Source organism: Phascolarctos cinereus, unplaced genomic scaffold (assembly GCF_003287225.1).
Source record: "Phascolarctos cinereus isolate Bilbo 61053 unplaced genomic scaffold, phaCin_HiC Scaffold_726;HRSCAF=1367, whole genome shotgun sequence".
Classification (NCBI taxonomy): domain Eukaryota; kingdom Metazoa; phylum Chordata; class Mammalia; order Diprotodontia; family Phascolarctidae; genus Phascolarctos; species Phascolarctos cinereus.
The window spans coordinates 365,557,436-365,584,626 of record NW_027556098.1 but is presented as its reverse complement, the minus strand read 5'-3'; the positions used below and the strand labels follow the sequence as shown (position 1 = coordinate 365,584,626).

At 46.0% G+C, this 27,191-nt stretch overlaps 1 protein-coding gene across 10 annotated transcripts in view; it reads left to right on the top strand.

Moving 5' to 3' along the window:
* Positions 1-27,191, top strand: part of HIVEP3 (HIVEP zinc finger 3) — a 678,266-nt gene that overhangs the window by 507,381 nt on the left and 143,694 nt on the right. For 3 of the 10 annotated variants that reach the window (XM_020983440.2, XM_078145505.1, XM_020983442.2), the window contains exon 1: positions 10,308-10,541. The exons of the other annotated variants lie outside the window; for them this stretch is intronic. The gene's annotated coding sequence lies outside the window, so the exon portion shown is untranslated. Of the gene's footprint in view, positions 1-10,307; positions 10,542-27,191 lie in introns of those variants that run through there. 10 annotated transcript variants of the gene reach the window in all.

The following is a 27,191-nucleotide window of genomic DNA, read 5'->3' as shown; positions in this document are numbered from 1 at the left end:
TGAAAGCTTCCTAACCATTGTCACTGTCCAAAAGTGAACTGGGTTGCCTCAGAGAGGGAATGGTCCTATCATTCCTGAAGGTCTTCAGGCAGCAGCTGAATGACCATTTGTCCAGGAATCTTATAGAGCAGGCCTGCACAACCTGTGGCCCTCCAAAGGATTTCCGGCAGCCCATGAAAAATGTAGAGGAAAACATCCTCTACATTTTCACAAGCCACCAAAAATCCTTGGATGTGCCCAGCCTGCAGACTGCAGGTTCTACAGTCCTGTTATAAAGGGTAGCCTCATTCAAGTCTGGGCTGGACTCGATGTCCCCAAGCTGTCAACTCCTCAGAGACTATGACTTGTCCAAAATTACCCAGTGGGCAAGTGGAACCTTAGCTCTGGAACATGGAAAATAAGGCATCCTACAGTTCCTTCTCACTCAGAGAGGATTGGATTGGGGTGAGGGATATGAAAGCACTTTGGAAAGTTTGCTCTACACATGGGAGGTAGCTTTGATAATCAAAATATTATTAATTAATGTATTGATATTATTGATATATTAAGAATATAATCTTAACAATAGCTACCATTTTTATACAGTGCTCTCTTCCACGTTGCGACTTTCTCCATCACAGTTTCAATATCTCATGGGCGGTACAAGAAATTAAATGGTTATTTTGGGGATGCCACAGGCGATACCCGAAGGCCCACAAGTGACACAGAGCCCATGACCAAATGCTTAACCCAAATTTTACAATAAGGTACTGCAAACAGCCCATAAGAGAAAGAGAAAAAAAAATCAGACTTTTCTGATATGAAGGGAGGGCCAAAAAATTTTACCTGGACTTTCCAGATTGAGAGGGCCACTGCACCCCTAACCCCCAGATGTGGAAAGGATAACTTCTAGTACTTTCATTTCTGCAATATGATCTACAAACATAACCTCATTTGACTCTCACAATAACCCCAAGAGGTAGGTGTTATCAATATTCCCATTTTGCAGATGAAGAAACTGAGCCTGAGAGACTACATAGTAGGTGCTATATATATAATAAATGCTTCTTCTTTTCCTTTCTCTTCCCTTCCCTTTTTCCCTTTCCCCCTCCCTACTATGCACACATAACAGCTAGCATTTTTAGGCTCTAAGGTTTGCAAGACTTTACATATATCATCAGATTTGACCTCCATAACAGTAAGGTGGGTGCTATTATTATTATCGTTTTACAGATAAGGAATATGAGGCTGAATGAGGATATACGACTTACTCAGGGTCATATGGCTAGTAAGTGGTTGAGGCTGAATTCCAGCTCAGGGCTTCCTGACTTCAAGCCCATGGTTGTATCCACTGAATAACCAAGCTATCTGTTGTTTCCCCTGATAGAATGTAAACTCTTTGACAGCAGGGGCTGTTTCGATGTTGCCTTTGCCCACCTCCATCTACCCTATCTAGAATGCATGCCCTCCTTACCTCTGCCCCTTAGAATCCCTCACTTCCTTCTACATATAGCTCAGCTGCCCCCCTTCTGCATGAAGTCTTTCTTGATCCCTTCCCTGCCCTTTCCTCCCCTCCCCTACTCCTGGGTGTTCTTTTCCTCTTGAAATTATATGGTGCATACTTTGCATTATACTTATCAATATGTTACATCACTTCTGTAGAATGTAAGCTTCTTGAGGGCAGTAACTGTCTCAAATTTGTATCTTCATATCGATAATGCCTGGCCTATAGTGAGCGCTTAAGAAATGCTTGTTGATTGTTGATTGATTAATAGAAGCTGGAAGTGGGCCTCAGAGGCTCCCATGTCAGTGGGGCTGGACACGGCCTTGCTCACTCACACCGGCCCTGCTGACTCTCCTCCAGGTATTTGCTTTCTGGGCTGCTGGCCCTGCCTCTCCCTGCAGGCCCACATTAACTGCTTGGGATCGATAACAGCTTCTTCTGCCCAAGCTGATGGTTAGCCAGTGGGATTTAATGACACCCTCAGTCCTCATCCTGCAGCTTAATAGCAAAACCTGTCCAATCACAACCCAGAAAGTGAGGGCACTGGGTCCCCGGTGCCCTGGGGCTCACCTACTTGTCCAGAACAGTCACCAGGGGCTGGGAAGGGGCCAACACTGGTGCCCTAGTGCTCTTCCCTGCACAGGCCCCCCTTGGGGGAGGGCCCGCAGTGGCCAAGGCACAGCAGAACAGCCCTCATCTTCTTTTCTCTGTGGCTGCTGCAAGCACCCATACACCTTTGGAAAATTGACATGTATCGCTGGACTTTCTCGGAGTCAGGAGTTCCAAGTCTGAAGCCACTTCTAAAATCTTACCTGATCTTCAAGGCTCCTTTCAAATATCACCTCCTCCAGGAAGTATTTGCTTACTTCCTCCCTCTCCCCTTTCCCTTTCCCCAAGAAAAGATCTTGACAAGCCCACTCTAAAAACACAGTGAGAAGGGAATCAGGGTCAGCAGAGAGCAACAGAGTACTGAGCTTGGAATGAGGAAAACCCGGTTTCAAATGTTAACATCCTTACTATATGACCCTGGACAGATGACTTACCTTCTTTGGACCTCAGCTCCACAGCTTTTAAATGAAGGAATTAGGCTTAAGAGTCTCTAAGGTGTCTTCTGGATCTAGACCCATGAACTTAGCTTTCTTTCTCATCTCTGAGCTTTTGGATAATTTAATTCAATTCAACAGGGATTTATTAAGTCACTCCTGGGTACAAAGCACCATGCTGAGCAGCTAGACTATAAAGATGTAAACCAATAGAGGAAAAGCAAGTCAAGAAATATTTTTTAAGTGTGTATCATTTGCCAGGCTTGGTGCTAGACAGTGGAGATACAAGGAAAAAAGTGACACATACAGCCCCACATAGTCATGACCTTGAGACCAAGGCAGCAGTCAGTCAACAAGCATTTATAAGGCACCTGCTACATACCAGGCACTGTGCTAAGTACTGGATTACAAAAAAAAAAAAAAAGAAAGAAAGAAAGAAAGCAAAAGATAGACCCTGCCCTCAAGAAGCTTACAATATTGGGGGAGGGTGCAAAATGTAAACAGTTATGCACAGACAAGCAAGTGCCTGTCATCTCAAAGGGATGGGCACTAGAATTAAGGGGAATTGGGAGAGGTTTCTGGGATTTTACCTGGGACTTGAAGGAAGCCAGGGAGACCTGGATACAGAGATGAGGAGGGAGAGAATGCCAGCCTGGGGGACAGCCATTGAAAATGCCCCAAGTCAGGAATTGGGGTATCATGTGTGAGGGGTAGCTAGTTGGGTTAGCCACTTGTCACTAGATTTCAGAGTCCTTAAAAAGCATTAAGGTCTGAGAAGACTAGAAAAGTAGGAATGGGTCAGGTTGTGAAATATCATAAAACCCAAACAGACAATTTTCTATCTGATCATGGTGGTATTAGAGAACCAGCTGGGGTTTATTGAATAGGGGGATGATATGGGCAGACCCAAATTTTATGAAGATCCATTTGGCCGCTGGGTGGAAGAGAGGCTGGCGTGGGGAGAGACTTAAGGTGGGTAGATGAAGTATGTGAATATTTCAGTTGTCTATCATGTACAGGGCGAAGCTGGAGTCACCATGTAGAGATTCTTGAATGCTAGGCCAAGGAGTTTGTATTTTATCCTAGAGGGCACAGGTTACCATTAAAGGTATCAGTACAGAAGCTACAAGATCAGACCCATAGGTCAGAAAAATTCTCTTGACAGCTGGACGAAGGATGAATGGGAGGAAGGCAACAGTAGAACCATCCACATGTCTTCTGTTGTGATTCTTTCCACTGATACTTGTCTCATCTTCTTGCTTGTGTGATCTTGGGCTACTTTCTTTCATTTATGTTCTTGTTTCCCCTTCCAGAGCCTTTGATGACTATTTTGAAACCCACAGAAGTTCTTGAAAACTATGTTGTAACTAGGGCGACTCAACCCCAGAAAAGGCAAAAAAAAAAAGACACCCTTTGCCTCAGTTCCTCTCTAGCCAGGGTAAATGTGCTCATTTGTACTCCAGGGTTCCCATGAGAAATAGCCCTATAGCAGAATGAGCCCTAGGCTGGGAACCAAGATGCCTGGGTTCTGTTCCTCACTGGCCATGTGGCCTGGTGCTAGGCTCTGAGGGAGAACCAAAGAAAAACGAGAAGATCTAGTCTTCCTGGAGATTATCATCTAACAGAGGGATCGGAGATCTAGACCAGGAAGGGACCCAAGAGAAGATCATCTAGCCCAAATGTGTATCTTATAAGGATGAAGCCCATCTTTTACTGGAAGCCTTTCCCCAACCTCTTTGTGTGTGTGTGTGTGTGTGTGTGTGTGTGTGTGTGTGTATGTGTGTGTGTGTATAAAAACACATATATGTGTATATATGTATGATATATATACATTAATATATGCATTACATATATATTACATATATTGCATGAATGTTTATATGTGTGTATATATATCTTGCTTTGTATATATTTGTTTACATGTTGTCTCCCCCATTAGATTGTAAGCTCCTTGAGGGCAAGGACTGTCTTTTGCCTCTTTTTGCATCCCCAGAGCTTAGCACAATGCTTAACACATAGTTCAATTGTTGTTCAGCCATTTTTCAGTGGTGTCCAACTCTTCATGACCTCATTTGAGGTTTTCTTGGTAGAGATACTGAAGTGGTTTGCCATTTCCTACTCCAGCTCATTTTACAGATAAGGAAATTGAGGCAAACAGGATTGAGTGCCTTGCCCAGGGTCACACAACTAAGTGTAAGTGTCTGAGGCCAGATTTGAACTCAGGAAGTTGAGTCTTTCTGACTCCAGACCCTGCATTCTATCCATTGTGACATAGCTGCCCCCATATCAGCACATAGTTGGCACTTCATAAATGTTTATTGGTTGATTGAATTGAGTATTCTCACCTAGTCTGAAAGTACTCTAGATATTGGGAGTCAGAAGATCTGGGTTTTAGGTGGGGTTTTTTGGGGGGTTTTTTTGGTGAGGCAATTGGGGGTAAGTGACTTGCCCAGGGTCACACAGCTAGTAAGTGTCAAGTGTCTGAACTCAGGTCCTCCTGACCCCAAGGCCAGAGCTCTATCTACTTCACCACCTAGCTGCCCCCTGGGTTATAGTTTTGACTCCATCATCTGGTAGTTGTGTGGCTTCAAGGAAGTCATCTCTCGGGGGTCCAGTTTCCTGGACCATCTCTGATAATACCTGCTCTGCCTACCTTATAGGGTTACTGGGAAATTATATGTATTTGTGAAAGCACTTTGAAAATTATACAACTTTATACAAAGTATGGCAATGTGATTAATCTTCTGTGCTTCTCAGACTATGTAGTTGAAAGAGCACAGACTTTGGAGTTAGAGGACCTGGATTCAGGTCCTGGCTCTGTCACTCCCTGGGTGAATGTGGCCAAGTTACTGGGCTTCAGTTTTCAGGTCTTCTGACTCCCAGAGTCCAGTGGTCTTGCCACTATACATACATGCCACCACTCAGTTCCTCCTTTCAAGATAAATTTCATTTGTTTATTTGGCAGCATTTATTAATCATCTAGTCTATGTCTGGCACTATCCTAGGTTCTCAGAATGCCCTGGAAGAGTTTACCTTTCACTGGGGGCAATTGCATTCTATTTGTTAGGTCCATTTCATTCATCCTGTTTGTCCTTCACCATAGTTAAAAGAGCCAGGGCTCTGGGGGCAGAGGACCCGGGTTGAAATGCAGCCTCTAATACTGTATGGCCTTGGAAAATTCACTGTCCTTCTCTGTTTCCTCCCCTGAACTAGATGGTCTCTTCAATCTCTCCCAGCTCTATATCTGCAGTCCTATGACCCTAGGAAATGCTACCACCATTCTGACCATTGGCCTGACAGGAAAGCTGTGGAAGTTCAGCCCTAATTGATACTAGCTCCTAAGAGAATTGAATTTTTTTTCAGTGTAGCCAGTGCTGAACTTCGCAACCATGCAAAACATTTTTATTGCCAACAAAATGTGAAAAAATTGCAGATTTGCCAAACTGTAAATCAACACACCAACAGTAGAAACAGCAAGACTTTTCTTTAGAACAAAGGAGCCTTCTGTTCCCATTTTACAGATGAGGAGGCTGAGGCTCAGGAAGGAAAGATAGCTTGCCCAATACCACAGAACTAGAAAGAGTTGGAACCTGGAAACGGCCAGTTTTCTGCCTAGACAAGGACCCAATAAATGCTCACTCTCCAGAAGGCTGTTAAACTTTCTTTTGGAAGCATGTCATAGTAGATAGAATACTGGTCTTGGAATCATAAAGACTTGGTTTGAAATCCTGCCTAAGATACTTTCTAGCTGCAGCATGGTGAGGGGGAAGAGAGGGCTGGGTTCAGAATCAGAGAAATTGAGTTCACATATGGCCTGAGACACTTTCAGGCCTCTGACTCCAAAGTCTGTGCTCTTTCAACTACACAGTCTGAGAAGCACATAAGAATAATCACACTGCCATACGTTTGTGTGGAGTCAGGAGTCAGGAGGACTTGAGTTCAAATGTGACCTCAGACACTTCACACTTAGTAACTGTGTGACCCTGGGCAAGTCATTTAACTTCTGGGCATTTATTTCTTCATCCATGAAATGGACCAGAGGAGGTCTGAGGTCCCTCCCAGGTCAATATCTGTGATGAGATCATTTCTACTGTGCCTTCCATCTTTGAATGACCCTGGACAAGTGAGTCATGATAGGGTTGGACTAGATGGTCCCTTACATTTCTTCTAGCTGTAAATCAATGATAACATGACTCCAAAAAGTCAGTGAACCTCTCTCAGCCTCAGTTTCCTCATTTGTAAAATGGAGATCATAATAGCACCCACCTCACAAGTCTTGAGCCATATAAAGTATTTTACAAACCTTAATCCCTTAAGTGTGATCTATTTCTTCAAGGCAGCCCTTGGCAGGGCAGAGTAGGCTCTGGGCAGGGCAGAAGGCTTCCCAGGTTTGCTTCAAGACCTTTGGGCAAAAGCCCGGAAGTTCAGGGTTCCACCACTGTCCCTGCTGTGGTAGTGATTTTCTCCATGTCACTCCAGGGCAGTGTCCTGATTTAGCTCATTTTGTGTTTGCCTTTTATTAGAGAGCAAAGGGCTTTTTTTCCCCCAAAGAAAAAGCCTCTCTTTTTTTTTGCTCTTGGAGAGCCCAGCGGATTGGATGGATACGGCTGTGGCTTTATTCTGAGGCTCTCTTTGCCCTGTCATCATTTCCTCCTCTCTTCTGGCTTTTGAGGCTATCTAAGAGCCTCTCAGGGAGAGATGTTGACTTGTGCAGTCTTTTAATACCTCTCTGTCCTAACATCCTTGATTTCTATGCCCTATATAAGACACAGCAAGCCATGATGGGAAGAGTACTGAACTTAAGAGTTTGGAATTAGGGGACATGGTTTTAGATCCTCACTCTGATGTTTACTACCTGGGTGACTCCAGGCAAGTCACTTGATGTGTTTGAGCCCCCTCTGTAAAATGAGGATGATAATGCTAGTACTGCTTCCTTATCTGAGGGCTATCTTAGATAGATGGAGAGTGAATAGACAGCTGGCCTCAAGGAGGCATGGATTCAGATCCTGCTTTTGATATATATTGACTGTGTGACTTTGGGAAAGTCTCAGAACCTCACAGGCTCCCCAAGTAATTCTCTAAGACAAGGAGTTCTTAACTGTTCTTCTGTCATGGACCCCTTTGGTCAGTCTAGTGAAACCTATGGACATTCCTCAGAATTAGGTCTTTAAATGCATGAAATAAAATACATAGCATTATAAAAGGATTATATTGATTATATTTCAATTATATTGAGATAGATATCATTTTTTCCCATCCAAGTTCATGTACCTCCTGAAATCTACTCACAGACCTCACTGAGCACTGGGAGGTCTGTGGGTCTCAGGTTAAGAATCCCTGACATGTAAGTTGTGAATAGTGATTGATCTGCCCTGGTAGAGGTGGTTTCCTCACCGGGAGCTCCGTACACATGTGTTACCTGTCAGTGAAGCATTGTGGAAAGAATGCTAGATCTGTGGTCTGAGGACTTGTGCCCTAATTTGGGCTCTCTGGGTTAAGTCAGTTTGAATCTCTGAGCCTATTTCTTCACCTGTAAAATGGCTGTGCAATCCCAAATGTTACTTCTAGTACTAGACTCCCTGAAGTATTATTGATTTGCGAATATTAGTGTATCTTGGCCTGCTGGCTCCTTCAGATCCCTCCTGTGGCCCCCCTATGACTCCCATTTGCTGGATGAAAAAGAGCCCCCAGCTGCTCTGCACAGCCAGGCTCAAGAGTTCAGATGTGACTCATGCCATGAGGATAATGAGATCCACAGTGCTTCTGGCAAACACTGCCCTCTGGGAAGTCCCTGGGGGCATGAAGATTCTTCTGGTCAGGGGTCCAGGAAGGTGACTACTATGGAGCATGTCCTGTCCACCCAGAGTCTCTCCCAGCAAGCTGCTCTTAGCTTCTGCCCCAGGGCATCCTGAAGGGCTCACTGGAGGCTGTGTGCCACAAGGAGTTCATTCATGGGCACCTGGGAGAAGGATCCTGCCAGCTGGGGCAGCACCAGCAAGGAGAGAGTAGAAGGGAGGGAGGGAAGAACCAGGCAGCATCCAGACCTAAAAAGAGCATTGGGCTTGGAGTCAGTGACGGGATCATGGGCTGACACATCTGGAGCTGGAAGGGACCTCAGAGGCCATCCACCTCAACTGCCTCATTTTACAGATGAGGAAACTGAGGTTTAGGGAGGGTGAGGATTTACCCAACCTCACAGAGGTAGTGCTTCCCAGAGCCAGGGTTCAAACGCAGGCCCTCTGATTCCAAATTCAATGTTATGTCTACCCCATGCTGTTCCCCTTTTCATGGGATTAGTGAAGGAGCAGAACCCCTAGAAGGTGCAAAAGGGAATGAAATGAAATGTAGGACCTGCGGAAGAGAGGAGGAAAGAAATGCTAGCAAAATGAAGACAAGACTTGGGGCCTAATACTGACCCTGCAAGTAATTCCACCACCACCCCCATTTGAACTTCACTTTCTCGGTCTTTAAAATGAGAGGATCAGATCCCATCCATCCAGCTAGAAAATCCTAAGCTGGCTGATAGATGGAAAGAAGAGAAAAGAATTTCTGGAGGGTGATGGGAAGCTGCATTATACAAATCCAGCCCCAGGAATCCTAATTGCCAGGGCAGCCAATTTAGGATAAGAGGACAATCTCTGACCGGTCAGACAGGCTGGGACTAGGGCAGGACTTTCAGCCCTTTCCAGTGGGTGCTGCTCGAGGTGAGACAGAAGCATCAGCTACTGCTTTTCAGACCTCCCTCTTTCCCTCTCCCTTCCCTCCAGGAGGAAATGACCCCGGAGGGGGGATGGGGTGAGGGAGGCCTGGAGGGAAGGGTGCAGCTAGCTGCCCAGGAGCACAGACTGACACCGCCTGTCACTGAGGGAGCGGAAGGAGCGCACAAGCTCAGCCGCGGCCTCTTGCCCGCCCGCTCGCTCTGGCCTGGCTCCCTCCCCTCTCTCTCCCTATCTGGAGTCTCCTCTTCCCCCCAGTTCCCCGTGTTTGCCTGGAAGGAGACAGACTCGGGGGGGCATAATTCCCACGCAGGGATTCCCCAGACAAGGAGACCCCTCCCTCTCTCCCTCTCCCTTTCTGTCCCTCCCTCCTGCTGAGCACTGACCCAGCGGTGACCCGGGGCACCGTGTCTCGCGGTTGTGCAGGGGGACCTGGAGGAGAAAGACCAGTGGGAAAGGAGGGAGTGAGGGGGCGGGAGGGATGAAGAAGAACAGCAGGGGGAAGAAGACAGAAGGGGAGAAAAGGAGGAAGAGGCTAGAGAGAAGGACGTAAAAGAAGAGGAGGACGAAGATAAGGGAGGGGAGAGAGGAGGAGGAGAAGAGGAAGAAGTGGTTAGGAAGGAGGAGGAGGAGGAGGAAGATGGGGGAGGGGGAGAAAGGAAGGCTGGGAGGAGGAGGAAAGTAGGGGAAGGGGAGAGGGGGAAGAGGGCAGAAGGGTAGGAAGAGTCTGGGGAAGAGGAGGAGGAGGACAGCGGAGGACGACAGAGGGAGGAGCCCGGGCTGGGAGCTCCTGGGGCCAGCACCAGCGAGGCTGGTGGCGGTGGCGGGAGGCGGTGGGAGCTGGGCGCTCCCTCCTCGCTCTCTTGGAGCGGGGCTGGCTCGGGAGGGCGGCAGGCACATCCTTGTGCAATGCTTGAGAGGCAGCCAAGGGCTGAAGGATTCCCTCGCCGGGGCCGAGCGCCGCCCGCAGCTGCCTGACAACAGGAAACAATGTGTAGTGAATGGAAAGAAGTGGGTGGCCCCGGCTAAACGACTTCCCTTTACATCACTGCCCAAATAAGGAGCTTCCAATTAACTGCTTCGGCCCCGGGCCGGCCCCGGGAGCAGCTTGCGCCCTGGTGCGTGGCGCCGGCCCCCAGCTCCTGCTCCTGGTGCGCCTCGGGCTCCGTCTCGGGCTCCGCGCCCTCCGTGCGGCTCGAGCGCACTCGCGGGGATCTGGACCCAGACCGGGCAGACGGGACAGGCAAGGCCAAAGCAGCCGCCGGCCCCAGGCTGGAGCAACCAGCTCGCCGCTGTCAGGTGAGGGAGGCGCCGCGGGGCCGCGATTGCGATGGGGCACGGGCAGCCCGGGGGAGCCCAGTCTAGGGAGGAAGCAGTAGGGGCACCTCCGGGCCCGGGGGGCTTTGGTCGGGAGCCAAAGTGGCCCCCCAGGCGGACGGAGCCGAGCGTCGAGCAGTAGGGGAGGGGAGAGGAAAGCAGAGAAGGAAAGGGAAGAGAGGGCAGAGCCTGACACAGCCCCACCGCACTGGAGGGGATGCCGGAGCCGAGAGGCGAGCGAGGTGAGGCGGGATGCCCTGTGTGCTGGAGCGGGCGCGCCCAGCTGGTCTGGGACCGGGACAGGGACAATGGGCATATAGGGCTGGAGAAGAGAAGGAAGCTGCCGCTGGTAGCTTCCCCCCACCTGGAGCAAGGCTGGGGCTACCACCGCCGCTGCCACCAGGGCTTACAGGAGCTAAGAGCCACCTTGTTTCCATGGGGAAACACCTGGACATACACAGCGACACAGACGTACACAGAGACACACACATGCTTCTAGACTCGGGCGCAGAAGCAGCCACATAGGCACGGTCACAAAGTCACAAAGATATATAGATAAACAGACTCAGGCATAGACAGAAGCACATAGTCACAAAGACACAGAGACACACAGAGACATACAAATACATATATAAACGAATGCAGTCACACTCATAGACATTCACACACACACACACACACACACACACACACACACACACACACACAAACCCAGGCACACAGACAGACAGACCTAGCCACATACTCTCACATAGGACACATCCAGCCAGCCAGGCAAATCTCCCCCTGCCTCTCCTGGGTGTGTTTCCCGTTAGGTGTGGGCACTTTCCTACTGTCAGACAGAAAAGTCCCAGCAGGGTGGCTGTCAGCCTGCTTCTGCATAAGCCAAAGAAACTCTGCTGTGAATGGGCAAATAGGGAGCCCTGCCTTTCCCTGAGATCCTGAGGAAGCAAGGACTGGAAAGAATGGGTGGGAGAAGGAGCCCTGCCGCTGGAACCCTCCACTGTTCAGGCTAGTCATTTCTAGTCTAAAGGCTTGTAGCTTCTTCACAGTTGTGTATGGAAGGGATGGGGGAATCCATCGGCAGGAGCTGGAGAAGTCAAAAACAAGCATCTTGGTCTCAGCGCCAGGCACAGTGCTTCACATGCACATAGTAGGCATGCACATTTGTAGACTGACTGAATGACTAAATGAGGGATTTTAAAAGTATTCTGGCTAGCTCCCTGGCTCTGAGCTCTGCCACTTACTAACCATGTGATTTTGGGAAAACTGAGTTTTGGGCCTCACTTTCCTAATCTGAAAAATGGGATAGATGAGCTTAGAACATTGTTGGGAAGACTGTATGTGTGTGAGATAATATATGAAAATGTTGAACTATATTAAGGATAAGAATAACAATACTCCAACAATCACGGTTAAGTGCCTTTCACTTTGATGCTGCTGTGATAGATTGGGAAGGGGGTGGATGGGGGAAGAGGATAGATAAAAAAGATCCCTTCCTAAAGCTTACAAGGAAACAGCATGGTGCTATGGAAAGAACCCTGGATTTGGAATCAGAGAGCAGAAGATCAGAGATTTTTAAATGTGGAAAAGACTTTAGAGGCAATTGATTCCAACCCCTTCATTTTACAGATGGAATAACTGAGGCACAGAGGGTAAATGACTTACCCAGGGTCATACAGTGAGAAAATGTTTGAGACAGGATTTGAACCAGGGTCTTTCTTACTTGGAGGCCAAAGCTGAATTTGAGTTAGTGTACTCTGCTACTTGCTAGCATGTATCCTTGGGCAAGTCACTTAACTTCCCTGGGCCTCAGTTTCTTAATTACAAAATAAAGAGGGCTGGGCCAGCTGGCCTCTGTGTTCCCTTCAAACTCTAAATCTATGGTCTTATAATCCATATAGTGGTATATAGCATTTGGGGGACCAGATCTGTGATTTCTTTCTTTTTAATTTTTTAAAATTTGAAACATTTTTCAAGTAACAGTATATTTTAAATCACTTTGTTCTTTAGCATTGAGCAAAAGAAAAAAAATACTCAATTTGTATCAAAATAGTCTGGCAAGACAAATTCCCATGTTAACTCTGACTGAAAATGTGTCTTCTTCTGTATTTTAAGTTGTCAACTTATTTCACCATTCCTCTGGACCCCTAATTTATCATTGCATTGATCAGAGTCCCAAAGTCTTTCGAAGTTGTTTTTGTCTATAATATTGTTAACATTGTATAAGGTATTCTCTGAGTTCTGTTTACTTTCACTCTGCAACAGTTAATCAATGTCTTCCCAGTTTCCTCTGAAATGATACATTTCCTCATTTCTTATAGGACAATGATATTCCATTGCATTCCTATGCCACAACTTGTTTAGCTCTTCCACATGGGAGGACACCCCCCTAAGTTTCCAGCCTTTGGCTACCACCAAAAGGGCTGCTATAAATCATTTTGTACATGTAGAACTGTGATTTCATTAGTATGAGGTACCTCCCCCCAAGGAAACTCCCTTTACCACTTTACCAGAGCAGGTTGACACCTGTTACATAACTTAGCAGGAGTGGGGAACCTGCAGCCTTGGGGCCACATGGGGCTCTGTGGGTCTTCAAGTGCGGCCCTTTGACTGAATCCCAAACTTGAGGAGCTAGAGGGCTACAAGTGACCCTCTCCCTGACTTAGAGTCTTGGTGGGTTGCCTGGGGGCAGAGAGGTGAGATGACTTGCCAGTGTGTCAGAGATAGGACTGGAAGCCAGGTTTTACTGAGACCCAAGTTGGCTCACCATTTTTGAATTAAATTGTTGTAAGAAATTTTCTATGGATTTGGCAGGTTTCTAGAAGGGCCGTCTTTGAAACTGTTAGCAGAAGCCCCCTCCTTGTCTCTGGTTCTGTAAAGTGAAGAAGGCATGGCGGATCCCTTAAGTTATGGAGGTGACAATGACTATCTTTGCATCAGCTTTCCCAATTGTCACATGGGCCGATACTCTCTAGGGGCCACAAATGGCTATGTTTTTTTTCCTCTTTGTATTTTGGGATGTTTCCATCCAGTAGTACACTTATATTAATGACTTTGATGATATGTGTTGTTCTGTCTTTAAGCTGTCTTCTGCATCCTGGGCTGCTTTTCTTCCCCTAACATATTAATGAGGGAATCCATCCTGGGCAAATCCCCTTATTAGCCCCTATTTAGGGGCTAGTTTCTGGAATGCAGTGCATGGTATAATTGTGAGCCCTGTTGATAAAAGGGATAAGGGGGTTATAGTCCCAATGTTCCCTGTTCTGGCTAGGTAATCCAGAGTATTGTACTCAGTTATGGGTGCCACATTTTGGGGAAGGACATTGAGGAGTTGTCTGAAGGAAGGTCATCACATTGGTGTGCAAAAAAAAAAAAAGATCTTGAATTCATGCCAGATGAAGGCCAGCTGAGGAAACTGGGAATGGTAAACCTGAAGTTTCCCCCTTCTACAAGAGGGCTTTCCTGATTGGTCCCCCGTTGTTCATACTCCCACCCACACATCCCAAATATATATCATATGGTATAAAGCACTTGACAAATACTTGGAGTATCATTATTCTTATCTTTAATGTAGTTCAATATTTTTCATGTATTCTCTCACATATATAAATGTATTTGTTTTATATATGTTTTATACATACTATATATTTATACATACTATCTAAAGTTGGATAAGCTCCTGTTGGAGGAATCCTTGTTGGATTCTGACTCAGGTATCAGTTGGGATCCCTTTCAGCTCTGGAATTCTGGGATATAATGGCAGCAGACAAGGTGTCCTACCTGGCGCCTCTTCTCCAATCACATTATCATCCTTTGCCTGGATTCCTGAAATAGCTTCCTAACTGTTCTCTCTGCCTCCATTTCCCCTCTCTCCAATTCATCTTCTGCATGTTGCGTGATAATCTTGCTAAAGCCCGCTCTCATAGTCACTCGCCTGCTCAGAAGTCCTCAGCGGCTCCCCATTGCTTACCTGAGGAGATATAAACACTAATCCTGGTGTTTAAGAATTATTCGTAATCATTCTTCAGCCTCCCTTTCCAGTCTTATTTCATGCTACTTTCCGGGCCTCCCCACCTCCAGGCTTGGTTTGTCTTTTCCTACGCTGTTCCCTGTGACTAGAATTAAGTGTCGTCTTCCACCCTCCTACCAAGCTCCTGCTTAGATGTTCACCTCCTCCAGGAAACCTTCACACATATGAAGACAGTTCCAAATTGATATTCCTTAAGTGCAAGGATGGCTGTTCCATTCCATGGTTCAAGAAACCTCTGTGGCTACCCATTTCCCTCTAGGATAAAATATAAATTTCACCATCAGGCGTTTAAAACCCTTCACAATCTGACTCCAACTTACCTTTCTGGACTCTCACTATTATTGACTCTGTGTTCCAGGACTGTCCTATTTCTTGTTCCCTGTATACAATATTTAGTTTCCCACCCCCACACCCTTGTAAAGGCTGTGATCCATGATGAGGATTCTCTCCCTCCACACCTCAACCTCATAGAATCCCTACCTTTCTTCAGAGCATTTGCCACCTCCTATAGGAAGGCTTTCCTGATTGCCCTCTAATTGTTAGAGTTCCCTCCCACACATCCCAAATTATATTTACTTAATATAGTTTTTGCACATACATGTCAGTTTACATGTTGTCTTTCCCTCTACCTCCCACACCAAGAGTATGTAAGCTCGTCAAGATGGGGAACGCTTTGGTTTTTGTGCAGTGCCTGGCACATAGTAGGGTAAAGATGGGGAAGGGACCTAGATTTCACTGGTATTCGGTTCCTTTGACTACAGAATACCCTGCTGCATCCCTCCCTCCATCCTCAGGGTTCACCTAGAACAGTGTAGACCCCCCTTTGCGTTTCTCTCATTCTCCCTCATTGTGTCATTTTTGGATGCTCCTCTTTCCTTACAGTTGACCGTGAGCTCCTCAACAGCAGAACCTCTGCTGGGCTTTTGTAGCCCTGGCCCTTTCTCTAAGTAGACACTTCATAAATCTCTGCTGACCTGGACACTTAGCCCATCCCAGTAATTGCCCTACATGATCTCTGTCAAACTCTCCAAGTGATTGCCTTGGCCTTAGCAGCTACCCCAGCCCTTCAGGGTCACCAGTCAACAGGCTTCAAGCCAATGGGCTGTGGCCTCAAGGCCAAGTCCAGGGAGCAGGTTGGGCTGGTGGGCCCAGGAAATTCATTTGATTTCTGTGTGTTAATTTTGCTGATGGGCCGAGGGGAACCTTCCTTCTGGCTTAGGTGTTTCTTCTCTGAGTTCTCATGGTGCTCCTTGGTGGGAATCTTTGCCCAGCAACTTTTATAGATGCTTACCTAGGTAACCGCAGAGTAGCAGAAGTGACCAAGGATAAGCATTTCTATTCATTCCTTACCAGTCACCTTAGCAAGGAGGAACAGAGGCACTGATGAGCTCCAGCATAACAATCCTGTATTTGGTATGGGGGCTATATGCTTATGTATTGGCATGCAGTATGGCCAGAGGCATTGGGGCACAGTGAATAGAGGGCCAGCCTTGGAGTCATGGAGACCCAAAACCTAGTCCTGCCTCTGACATTATTGGCTGTGTCCCCCTGGGCATGTCACAACCTCTTATTGCCTTCAAGGACTATAAGTCACAGATGAACTGCTGATCTGAACCCTGTGAAAGAGGAGAATCCTTTGGAGATTCCACAAAGATGAAAGTGTGGCTCTCCAGTAGTTGACTGTTAAGTTTTCAGTATGAGTATATTCATTTACACCTCAGAAATCAGCAACCACTATAAATCATGACTTAATTTATTGTTTTGTAGATTGTCTAGACTTAAAATTATGTAGAAAATGTTAATAATGCAAATTAAACTTAAAAGTGTGTCCTGCAGAATTTTTTTTGGAGAGCTGGTTGTTAAACATTTTAACAGCATCTCCCTAGCCAATTACCATTATTACCAGTCTCCAGGCTACCCCTCCTCCCCCAGTAGTAGTACCCAGAGCGTCATTCTTAGAAGACATGAATTAGAATCTCAGATTTGAAAGGGGCCTCCAAGGAGGCTAACACAGCCCAGGCATGAATGAGGATTCCCTCTCTAATAGGAGGGAAGTGGCTGAGCAGGATTTTCTTGAAGGCCTCCAGTGACAGTTTGGATTTAGCCCAGTCTACTTTAGGACAGCTATGATTGTTTTGACTTGCCCAGAGTCACACAACTAGAAAATTTGAACTCGGGGGCTGGCGCTCTATCCACTGAGCCACCTAGCTATCCCAAGGCCAGATCTAATTGTTAAGAAATGTTTGCTGACTTTGGGTCTAAATCTGCTTCTCTAACCCTTTCTACACATTGCTCCTGGTTCTGGCCTCCGGGGCCAAGTCGCACCTCCTTTCTTTGCCATAGCCCTTCCTTCCTTCCTTCCTTCCTTCCTTCCTTCCTTCCTTCCTTCCTTCCTTCCTTCCTTCCTTCCTTCCTTCCTTCCTTCCTTCCTTCCTTCCTTCCTTCCTTCTTCCTTCCTTCCTTTTTTCCTTCCTTCCTTCCTTCCTTCCTTCCTTCCTTCCTTCCTTCCTTCCTTCCTTCCTTCCCTCCTTCCCTCCCTCCCCTCCCTTCCTGCTTCCTTCCTTCCTTCCTTTCTTTCCTTCTTTATTTTTTGAGGCAAGGGGGTTAAATGACTTGTCTAGAGTCACATAGCAAGTAAGCATCTGAGGCTAGATTTGAGCTCAGGTCCTACTGACTCCACTGTTGGAGCTAACATTTGAATGTCTTAAGGGTTGCATAACATTTTAGAAGACATTAGCACATTTGATTCTCACAGCAATCCTTCCTGGAAGGTACAGCAGGCATTATCCCCTTTTTACAGAGTCTTAGAGGAAAAAAGAAGGAACTTGTCCAAGGTCACACATCTAGGAGATACCAAAGGCATGAATTGAAGCCAGGTGTCTCCTCACTCCAGGTTCATCCTTCTTTCCACAGTGGGGAACTATCCAGTTTGCCCATGTGATACCTACTTGACCTTCTCCCCTCTGCAAAGGGCAGCTCCTCCCTTAGCCTAGACTGCTCCACGTTGGCAGACTGAGCCAGGACCTGCTGAATTGTCTCAAAAGCAGAGCACTAGAATTTGGGTTTCAAAGGGTGACCCTGCTGGGAAGCAAACTGCATGAAAAGGAAAATTGGGTGAAGAGAGCCAGATGTCAACAATTAATTAAAGCAGGGGCTGTCAGCAGGGCTGCTATGGGGAAGCGAGACTTGCTAGGTGCAAACTCCTCTTTGGAAACCTCACCTCTGTGTGGAGATTCTAGAGTCCAATTCCATCAGCATCTAGAAAGTCCAGGGCCTGGCCCTGGGATTCCCTCCAGGGATGTAAAGCTGGGTATTGTCACTATCCCTGCACCAGGGCAGGAGAGTAAACATTTATTAAGTGCCTACTATGAGGCCAGGGATTCAAATAAGACTAATGCTGAAGTGAGGACTGGACAGAGTTATCTAAGGAATTTGTGGAGGAATAGATCTCAATCAGCTGGAGAAATTAAGGAAAGCTTTGTGGACCCTTTGGCTGTAGGGTTGGGGCAGCTAGGGGGCGCAGTGGATAGAGCTCTGGCCTTGGAGTCAGTAGGACCTGAGTTCAAATGTGACCTCAGACACATGATACTTACTAGCTGTGTGACCCTAGGCAAGTCACTTAACCTCAATTGCCTCACCAAAAAAAAAAAAAAGTAGAGCAGATCTGGGGGATGCCCAAGCTGGGTGTGGTGAAAAGATGGCACAATTTCAGGGATTGTGTAAAGGAAGAAGAAGTGAGTAGTAGTATTAGAAATGGAGGTTGGGGAGATTTCAGAGGGCCTTGAATGACAGGATAAGGAGTTATTTTATCTGGGCAGTCGGGGAGCCAGTGAAGGGGTGACAGGCTCAGACCTGTGCATTAGGAAGATTTCCTAGGCTGCTTATGAATGATAGATGAGAGAGAGAAGAAACTGGAAGCAGGGAGGGCTGGCAATGGTTCAGGCAAAAGGTGATAAAGGCCCAATCTGAAAGAAGGAGGCAGATAGGAGTGCTGTTGGGGAAGGAGACTTACCTGGTAAAGGTTAGGAAGCTCAGTCCTGCTACTCTAACATGGAACAATGCCAGCGATTGTTTCCATAATGGGTCTGGAATTATCCAATGACTAACAAGTGACTAGCCCAGGAAGTAAGAGACTTTACCAGCTCAGAGGAAGTAGGGCTGGGATGGCCCCACTACAATGTCAGGGTCAAGGAAATTCACAGACCAAACCTTAAAACCTCCTACAATTCTTAGCCAGGAGGCAGCACAATTGCCCAGAAAATACACCAAATTGGGAACCCAGTGCCCAGGTTCAAATTCAAACGCTTATAAACTATGAAACCTTAGACAATTACTCAGGCCTGTAAACTGGGCCCTCTTCTAGCTCTAAAATCCAGAAACTTTAGTTATAATCAGATTTATCAAATCTAGAAAGTAGGCAAGAAAATGAAGTCTGAGTGCTGGATCTGAATGCCTCCACAATTGTCCACATACTGAAGATAAGATAAGGTCAGAAAAGCAACTCAAAGTGGATTGTGATGCCTCTTGGTGAAAGTCTAACACACCCTGACTGGCTTTTAGAGTGGTGACTTCAGGGCCTTATTCCCTCTCCCCAACATATATACCCACACACACTCAGCTGGACATAATGCTGCTGGAGTGTCATGGAAGGTGTACTGAACTTGGGGAGACTGAACTTCTAGGTCCTGACATAGAATAAGAACTGAATACATGCTCATTGATTGATGGATGGATGGACTGAGGCACAGGATTTGAATTCAAATTCAAGGTCACCTTGTGTAACCTTGACAGTCACTTCTATGGACCTCAGTTTCCTCCTCTGTAAAAGGGAAGGGGCTGGACTAGATGGCCTCTGAGTTCCTTTTCAGTCCTAGGATTTTGATCCTGTGACCTAGGCCCCTTTTAGGTAGTAGACCTGAGTAGATGCCCTCGTTGGGGAAAAAAAAATAAAAAGGCCCTGGGTTTCTGGGCATACCAGAAATATAACTGGTTTTGGGTCCCTGGGTGCTTTCTGTAAGCCACTCAATGCACTTTTCTTAAAGGGAGGAACTTTTTGGCACATAGGAGACAAGTAGAAGCCTTCCCACAGGGGGTTACAGCAGAAGGTAGTGAAACAAAGCTTTAGTGTGGGGGTTAGAGTCAGGTTCCAATTCAATTCAGAAAGTATTTTTTAGATTTTTATCCCTATCTTTTAATTTTATATCACCTACATTGCCCCTTCTCCTTTCTAGAGAGCCATCCCTTATGACAAAGAATTTAAAAAAGAAAAGTTTGGCAAAACTGATCAATATCTGAATTATTATATGTAGTTTTCCATATCTTTAGTCTCCCACTTCCACAAAGGGAATGAAGTGCCTTCTCATATCTCTTATTTGGGGTCAAGCTTGACTGTTATCATTTCATAACATTCCATTGCATTTGTTTTATGTAAACAGGCATTTTTAAGTGCCTAAGATTTATAAGGCTCTGTGCTAGGTGCTGACAATACAATGACAAAAATGAGAGTGTTTGCCCCCAAGCACTTATATTTTCCATGAAACACTAGGTTTAGCACATAACTGACTATTAGGGACAGCATTCAGCATCCAGACAATTGTGGTGCCCACAGTTGGTGTGATCCTGAGCTCAGTACTTCACCCCAACCCTCCCCCTTCTGTTTTCTTCTTGGCACAATGAGGAGATCAGACTCTATGGCACTTAAGACCTCTTCTCATTCTAAATTCTATGATCCTGTTACCTTCTCTTTCCATTCCTTTTCTCCTAGGAGAGTTTGGTTTCAATGCAGACCAACACCATATTCTTTTATAAATGTAGAAACTAGACCAAAGAGGGAATAGGGCTGTTAAATAAAGGTCTCAAGCCAAGCCAGTGGTAGAGGAAAAATCATAGCCTTTTGTTTTCCCTCTAGGAGTCCACAGACCAAGGTTACTGAGGATAGAACATTGGGAGACCCAATTGTGTAGTAGAAGACTAGATCATAAGTCTTAGCAACCTCAGTTGTAAACATTCCCTGACACTCATTAGTCACGTGATTATGGGCAAGTCACTTCCCCTCTGTCAGCCTTAACTTCTTCATCTGTGAAATGGGATTAATGGTTATACTGTTCATACAGCTAGGTAGTGTAGTATATAGAAAGCTGGTCCTATAGTCGGGAAGATTAAGTTCAAATGTGACTTCAGAAACTTAGTAGCTATTTGACCCTGGGCAAGTCACTTGACTTTTGTTTGCCTCAGTTTTCTCCAACTATAAATTGGGGATAATAATAGCACCTACCTCCCAGACTTGTTGTGAGGATCAGAGGAGATAGCTGTAAAACACTTAGCACAGTGCCTGCAATATCCTAGATGGGTGCTTCATAAATGCCTTTTCTTTCCTTCATTCCTTCCCTGAAATGCTCACAGGCTTGCTGTGATTACAATTGACCTTCATCTCCTTCCTGGCCTGCCTTCTGGAGATCTTTCCAAGCTAATTTCCATGTTTCTCCTCTTTTCATATTCTGTGTTCCAGTCAACCTGCACCATCCGCTGCTCCTCATACCCAAAGCTCCACCCCCCATCTCTGTATCTTTCTTGTCTGTTCCCCCACTTGTGGAAGGCAATCCCTCCTCATCTCTAGCTCCCAGAATCCCTGGCTTCCTTCAAAATTCAGCTGAAGCTGTCAGCAAGCACTTCGGTGCCTACTATGTGTTGGGCACTGTGCCAAATGTTAGGGATTAAAAAAAAGATAGTCCCTACCCTCATGGAGCTCCCAGTCTAATGGGAGACAACATACAAACAGCTATGGATAGAGAAGCTCTCTACAGGATAAATTGTCCATTGTTAAAAGAGTGAAAAACATTAGAATTAAGGTATGGAGAAAGGTTTCTTATAGAAGATGAGGTTGTAGCTGAGACCTGGAGGAAGCCAGGGAGGCCAGAAGCCTGACATGAGGCTAGAGGACATTCCAGGCATGGGGGGGGGGTGCAGCCAGTGAATGCTGGGAGCAGCAGGGAGGTCAGTGTCACTGGGCTGCAGAGTATATGGAGGGGACTGAGGTCTAAGAAGACTAGAGATGTTGAGAAGGGGCTTCATAAGGAGTCATTGGCTTTATTGGTTAAATTTTGGCAGTGCTTTATTTATTTACTTATTGATTGATTGAATGGTGGTGCTGATAATGGCAGTAGAGGTGGTGACTTCATTGTCCCTCCTGAGCTTTAGCAAGATCACTTTGCTAAGAGAATGGAGGATGGATTGGATTGGAGACACTAGGCAGGGAGCCAGTCCATAATTTAGCCACCACCTACGACTTCTGCCCTTATCTAATCCTTTTCATCAATATTTACTCGTCATATACTTTATCTTCCCTGACCAAATGTAAACTATCTCTATTGTCTTTATAGCCATATCACCCAGAATAGAATCTGGCACATAGTAGGAGCTTAGGAAATGTGCAGTTGATTTTGTAAATGTCTCTGTGCCTGCATCTGTCTTAGTTCAGCTGCTGGAGCCTCTCTGCTAACTCTTCCTCCCTATTGTCTGTCCTGAGGGTTCTGGTCCTAGGTCATCCCTCGCTGTGCCTGTTGGGGCCAGGCAGAGGTAGACAGAGCCCACCAGAGCTCTCTGAGGGCCCACACAGATCTCATGGAAAGGAATTGCTTGGTACGTAAGTCTCATCTGCTGCCTTGGGCCCTTGTCTCTGAGACACCGACTCTTAGAAATGCAAGGCAGGGAATATTGTCCAGGGGGGTTTAATTGGAGGCCTCTGGACTTGTTTTCAAAATTATTCTAATTATTTAAAAATGATTAACTATATTTCAATAGAATTGGTTTCCTTTGTAATCGTACATATTTTGTTTAATGCATCTAAAAACTTTATCCTGAAAAGGGGTCCATGGACTTCACCAGACTGTCAAAGGGAGGGGCTTCATGACCCAAAAAAGGCTAAGAACCTCTACTTGAATAGGAATCCTTTCACATCCCTAACAAGCTGTTGTCCATCCTCTTCTTGAATACCTTCAGTGATGGGAGACTCACTATCTCCTTTGGCAATCTATTCCCTTTGGAGACAGCTCTGCTTGCTAGGAAGGTTTTCTCCTAAGTTCTCTTCCTCTTCTACCTACTTCACAGAATGAGGGAATCTGGGAGTTAGAAAGGGGCCCCAGGGGATGTCTGATGGCTACCTCCTGGACAATTGTCCATCACAACTGCCGCCAGACCCCCAAGGATGAGGAAGTGGGGATTACCCTGGGAGGTAGACACTACAAGTGAAAGTAAATGAACAGAGCTTATGAAGAAGTGTAGACACCATAGCTTGCACTGGCACAGCATGGAAGAAAGCAGCTCCCAGGAGGGGTCTGGGAAAAAGGAAAGCCCAGAGGCTCCCCGGTAGAGTTTGCCTTCTTTTCGGTTCAGAAAACACTGGGGTATATTTAGCCAGGAGTGCCCAACGCAGGGGGAGGCAAATGTGCAAGGTCAATAAATGCTTATTAAGCACCCATTGTATACCCCCAGTTACTGGGGATATAGAGATGAAAACATGAAACAATCACAATCTACTAGGGAAAAAGGACACATCAGAGGAAGAGAAACTGGACAATTTTGCTGATAGAGAGAATGCTTCCTAATCAATATAGCTAGCACCTTTTAGATTTAGAGAGTTACCTAGAGCCCTGAGAAGTTCGATGACTTAGCCAAGGTCACACAGTCAGTACGTATCAGAGGCATCTCCAAGGCCAGCTCTCTCTCCTCTTGTCCACCTTGCCTTTCTTAAACATACGTAGATAAATACACAATATCCACAAAGAAAATTACAGGGTCATCGCATGACACAGATGACCCCTTCTATTCTTTCTGGATCTTGGGCAAAGCTAGCTCTTTGCATATTTTCTCCCTAATTAGAACGTGAGCCCCTTGAGGGCAGTTACCACTTTTCTGCCATTTCTTTGTACCCCTGGCACTTGGAAGTGATTCATAAATGCTTGTTGCTGGCTGGTTAGCTGATTGATGCTCAAGCCAGCAGGTTTCTCCCCCAGAGTTTGGTCTTTTCAATAGCAGAACCTTCCAGCACTGCCTTGCTTCCTTTAACTAGGCTCAGAGTGTCAGACATGGGGCAGTCTCTGCTGGAACTGAAGTGAATTTAAAAAAAGAAAAGAAAATAGCATGAAGGTTTAATAGGGGAAGAGACCACAGAGGTTTTGTTTGGGAGCCCTAGAGAAATATTCCCACCTCGTAGTTTCCCACAAATATTTTTATGATGTCATTAACTAGCTTTAAAGAAAATCCAGTCGATAGTAGTGGTCTTAATTCCTTGCCTGGGGATGGGCATTCATGGGAAAACCTAAGGTACTCCCTAGGAGCATCACTAGGAGCCTGAATGACCTTGACAGGGGGCTCTGGGATTCAGAATCTCAAACAAGGCAGGCTTGGGCAAGGAGGGAAGGGAGCAGAATTTAGGACTTTCAAAAAGAGGGCTGGGGCAGCTAGGTGATGCAGTGGGTAGAGCACCAGCCCTGTAGTCAGGAGGACCTGAGTTCAGATCTGGCCTCAGTCACATAACACTTACTAGCTGTGTGACTCTGGGCAAGTCACTTAACCTTAATTGCCTTTCCAAAAAAAAAAAAAGAGGACCATTGAATATGGTCCTTGAGGTCCAGAAATGGGCTGTTGGCAGGCATGGTCTGAGCTGAAAGATTAAGTTGTGGAGGAGGTTGGTGCAAGTTTTTTACTGCTAATATCTATCATGTATATGGGCAGCTAGCTGGGTAGCATAGTGAAGACCTGCAGTCAGGGAGACCTGAGCTCAAACCCAGCCTCAGACATTTACTAGCTGTGTGACCCTGGCCAAGTCACTTGACCCCTGTTTGCCTCAGTTTTCCTATCTGTAAAATGGGAATAAAGATGATACCCACCTCCCAGGTTGTGAAGATCAAATGAAAAAAAATATTTTTAAAGCATTTAGCATGACATCCAGCACATAGTAGATGCTTAAATGCATGCCTGATTTACTCCATCCCAATGTCGAGTGTCGGATTTGGAGCCAAAAGGCCTCCTTTTGGCTTCCACCTACACTACATATGTGGTTACCTGTGTGATGCCGAGCAATTCACTTCTCCTTCTTGGACCTCAGTTTCCTTATCTGTAAAGTGGGGACAATACTACAACTAATAGTACTTACCTCACTGAGGGTATTGTCAGGCTTGAATCCAGCTTTTCTAGTCTGAAAGTGCACATGAATGTCAGTTACTGTCATCTCTGACGTCATCATTGTCATCATCCACCTGGAAGGCAAGGAGACTTTTCTGTAGGAGAATTAGTCGGTTGTTTTTGTGCTTGTTGTTGCTCTTTGTGACCCCGTGGACCATGGCTCTCCAAGCCCTTCTATCCTCCACTGTCCCCCAAAGTCTGTTTAGGTTCATCTTCACCATTTCCATGAAGCTGTTTAGCCTGGAGAAAAGGAGATGTAGGATGGCCTGGGTAAAGGGCTGGGGAGAGGGCTCTGCTTGACCCCAGAGGGCAGAACGAGGGAGGTGTCAGGAGTGGGGGGGAGCTACAGAGAGACCAATTTAGGAGGGATAGGAAGAAATGCTTCCTGACAATGTGAGCTTCCCTAAGGCGAATGGGCTTCCTCCTGAGGTGGGATGCCTCTTCCCAGGGTGGGTCTGAGTGGTCCTGATGACCACTTGTTTGTTGACTTTTAGTGTTTTATTTTGTTTCTTACACTGCATTCATTTCTGAATAGGTGGTCACTATACCCGCCCCTTGTAACAAGGAAAAGCCGTTAAGTACAGAGCCGCCAGGATAGTGCCGCCTCTGTCCTAGTGGTTCCCTGCCCCTCTACTCCAGGCTATGTTTCATTACCTGTTTTCTGGGACTAATATTGGTTTTGCAAATAACTCAGAGTTGGATTTCCCTTTAGTGGCTTTTCATTCACAAAAATAAATGTATTTATTTACTTTACACTTATGCTCTGTATATTTTTATACATGCTTGTTGTTTCCCATTGGAACGTCAGCTCTTTGCCAGCTGGGGTTGTTTAATTCTTCACACTTGAATCCCCAGTGCCCAGCACATAGTAGGGCCTTAGTAATTGATTGATTGATTCCCATGGTTGAGTGGATGGTGTCTTGTCGGAGCTGTTGTGGAAGGGATTCTTGGCTGGCACAGTTTGGACGAGATGCCCTCTGACCTTCTGTGTGATTTGCTGATTCTCCAGCCCCACCCCACCCTCAGCAGAGAGCATCTCTTGGACTCTTGTGGGCATCTGAATGTTGATCTGGAGGGAGGATGGCTCTGATCCAGTGGCAATTCCTTTGCTCCTTGGGGTAGGAACCTTCTTCACTTTTTTTTTTTAAAGATCCCAAAGGCCTGACTCTTAGAGTATGGCCATGGGTGGGCCAGTGATCGCCTTGATGTAATGCACTGTAAACTTCCTGTGAAAAGAAGGTACCAGCTTGCAGAGCCTGACAACTAAAAGACAAAGCCACCAAACAAAACAGGCTTTGTAGAAAACTGTGTCCTTTGGCATGTGATCTTCTGTCTGCCTTACAGCTCACTGCTCATCTGTGGGGGGGTAATGCTGGAATTTAATCTCAACATTATTTCCAGTCTCTGGAGGGACTGCAAGACACCCCAGGCCTCCCCAGCTCATGTCTGTAAAGGGGAGCAAGTAAACCCTTGGTAGAGTAGAGCTCCAAAAGAGTGCCCAAGTTTAAAAAGAAACAACAAAACCTGAGTTCAAATCCTGCCTCAGATGCTAGTTGTATGACCTTGGACAAGTCATTTAACCTTTGTATGTCTCAGTTTCCTTATCTCTAAAAATGTGGATAATACTAATAATAGCTCCTACCTTACAGAGCTGTTGTGAGGTTCAGATGAGTTAATATGTGTAAGTTGCTAAGTCATTTTTCAGTTGTGTCTGACTCTTTGTGACCCCATTTGGAGTTTTCTTGGCAAAAATACAGGAGTGATTTACCATTTCCTTCTCCAGCTCCTTTTACAGATGAGGAAACTGAGGCAGACAGGGTTAAGTGACTTGCCCAGGGTCACACAGCTAGTAAGTGTCTGAGGCCGGATTTGAACCCAGGAAGATGAGTCTTCCTGCCTCCAGGCCTTGTGCTCTATCCACTGTGCCACCTAACTGCCCTGATATGTGTAAAAGTGTTGCCTATTACTCCTCCTTTCCATGCCCATGAGTTCACAGACCCCAGCATCTCCTGCCTCTCATTCCACACAGAATTTCAAAGCTCCCTGGGGTCTCAGCCCATTTTTCTCAGGTAGACAACACAGACTGTTGGAGTACTGGAGTACATTACAACCCTAGCTCTTATACTTATGATCTTGTGATTTGGGCACTGGGCAGATCACAAGCTAGCTTGTCACTGGCTCAAGAGATATTTAGGTAAGGTTCAAGTTCAGAGGGGTTTACAGGTTACAACCCAAACAAAGCATTAATCTCCACTAAATATCTCTTCAACTAATAATAAGTAAGGGACCTCTTACCCCCACACCTGCAAAAATGTCTTGGGGTCTGCTAGCTCCAAAATCTGATGGATCATGAGTATCAGAGCTGAGATTTTAATCTTCATCCAGTACTCTAGTATCCCACATTGTCTGTCTTTTAC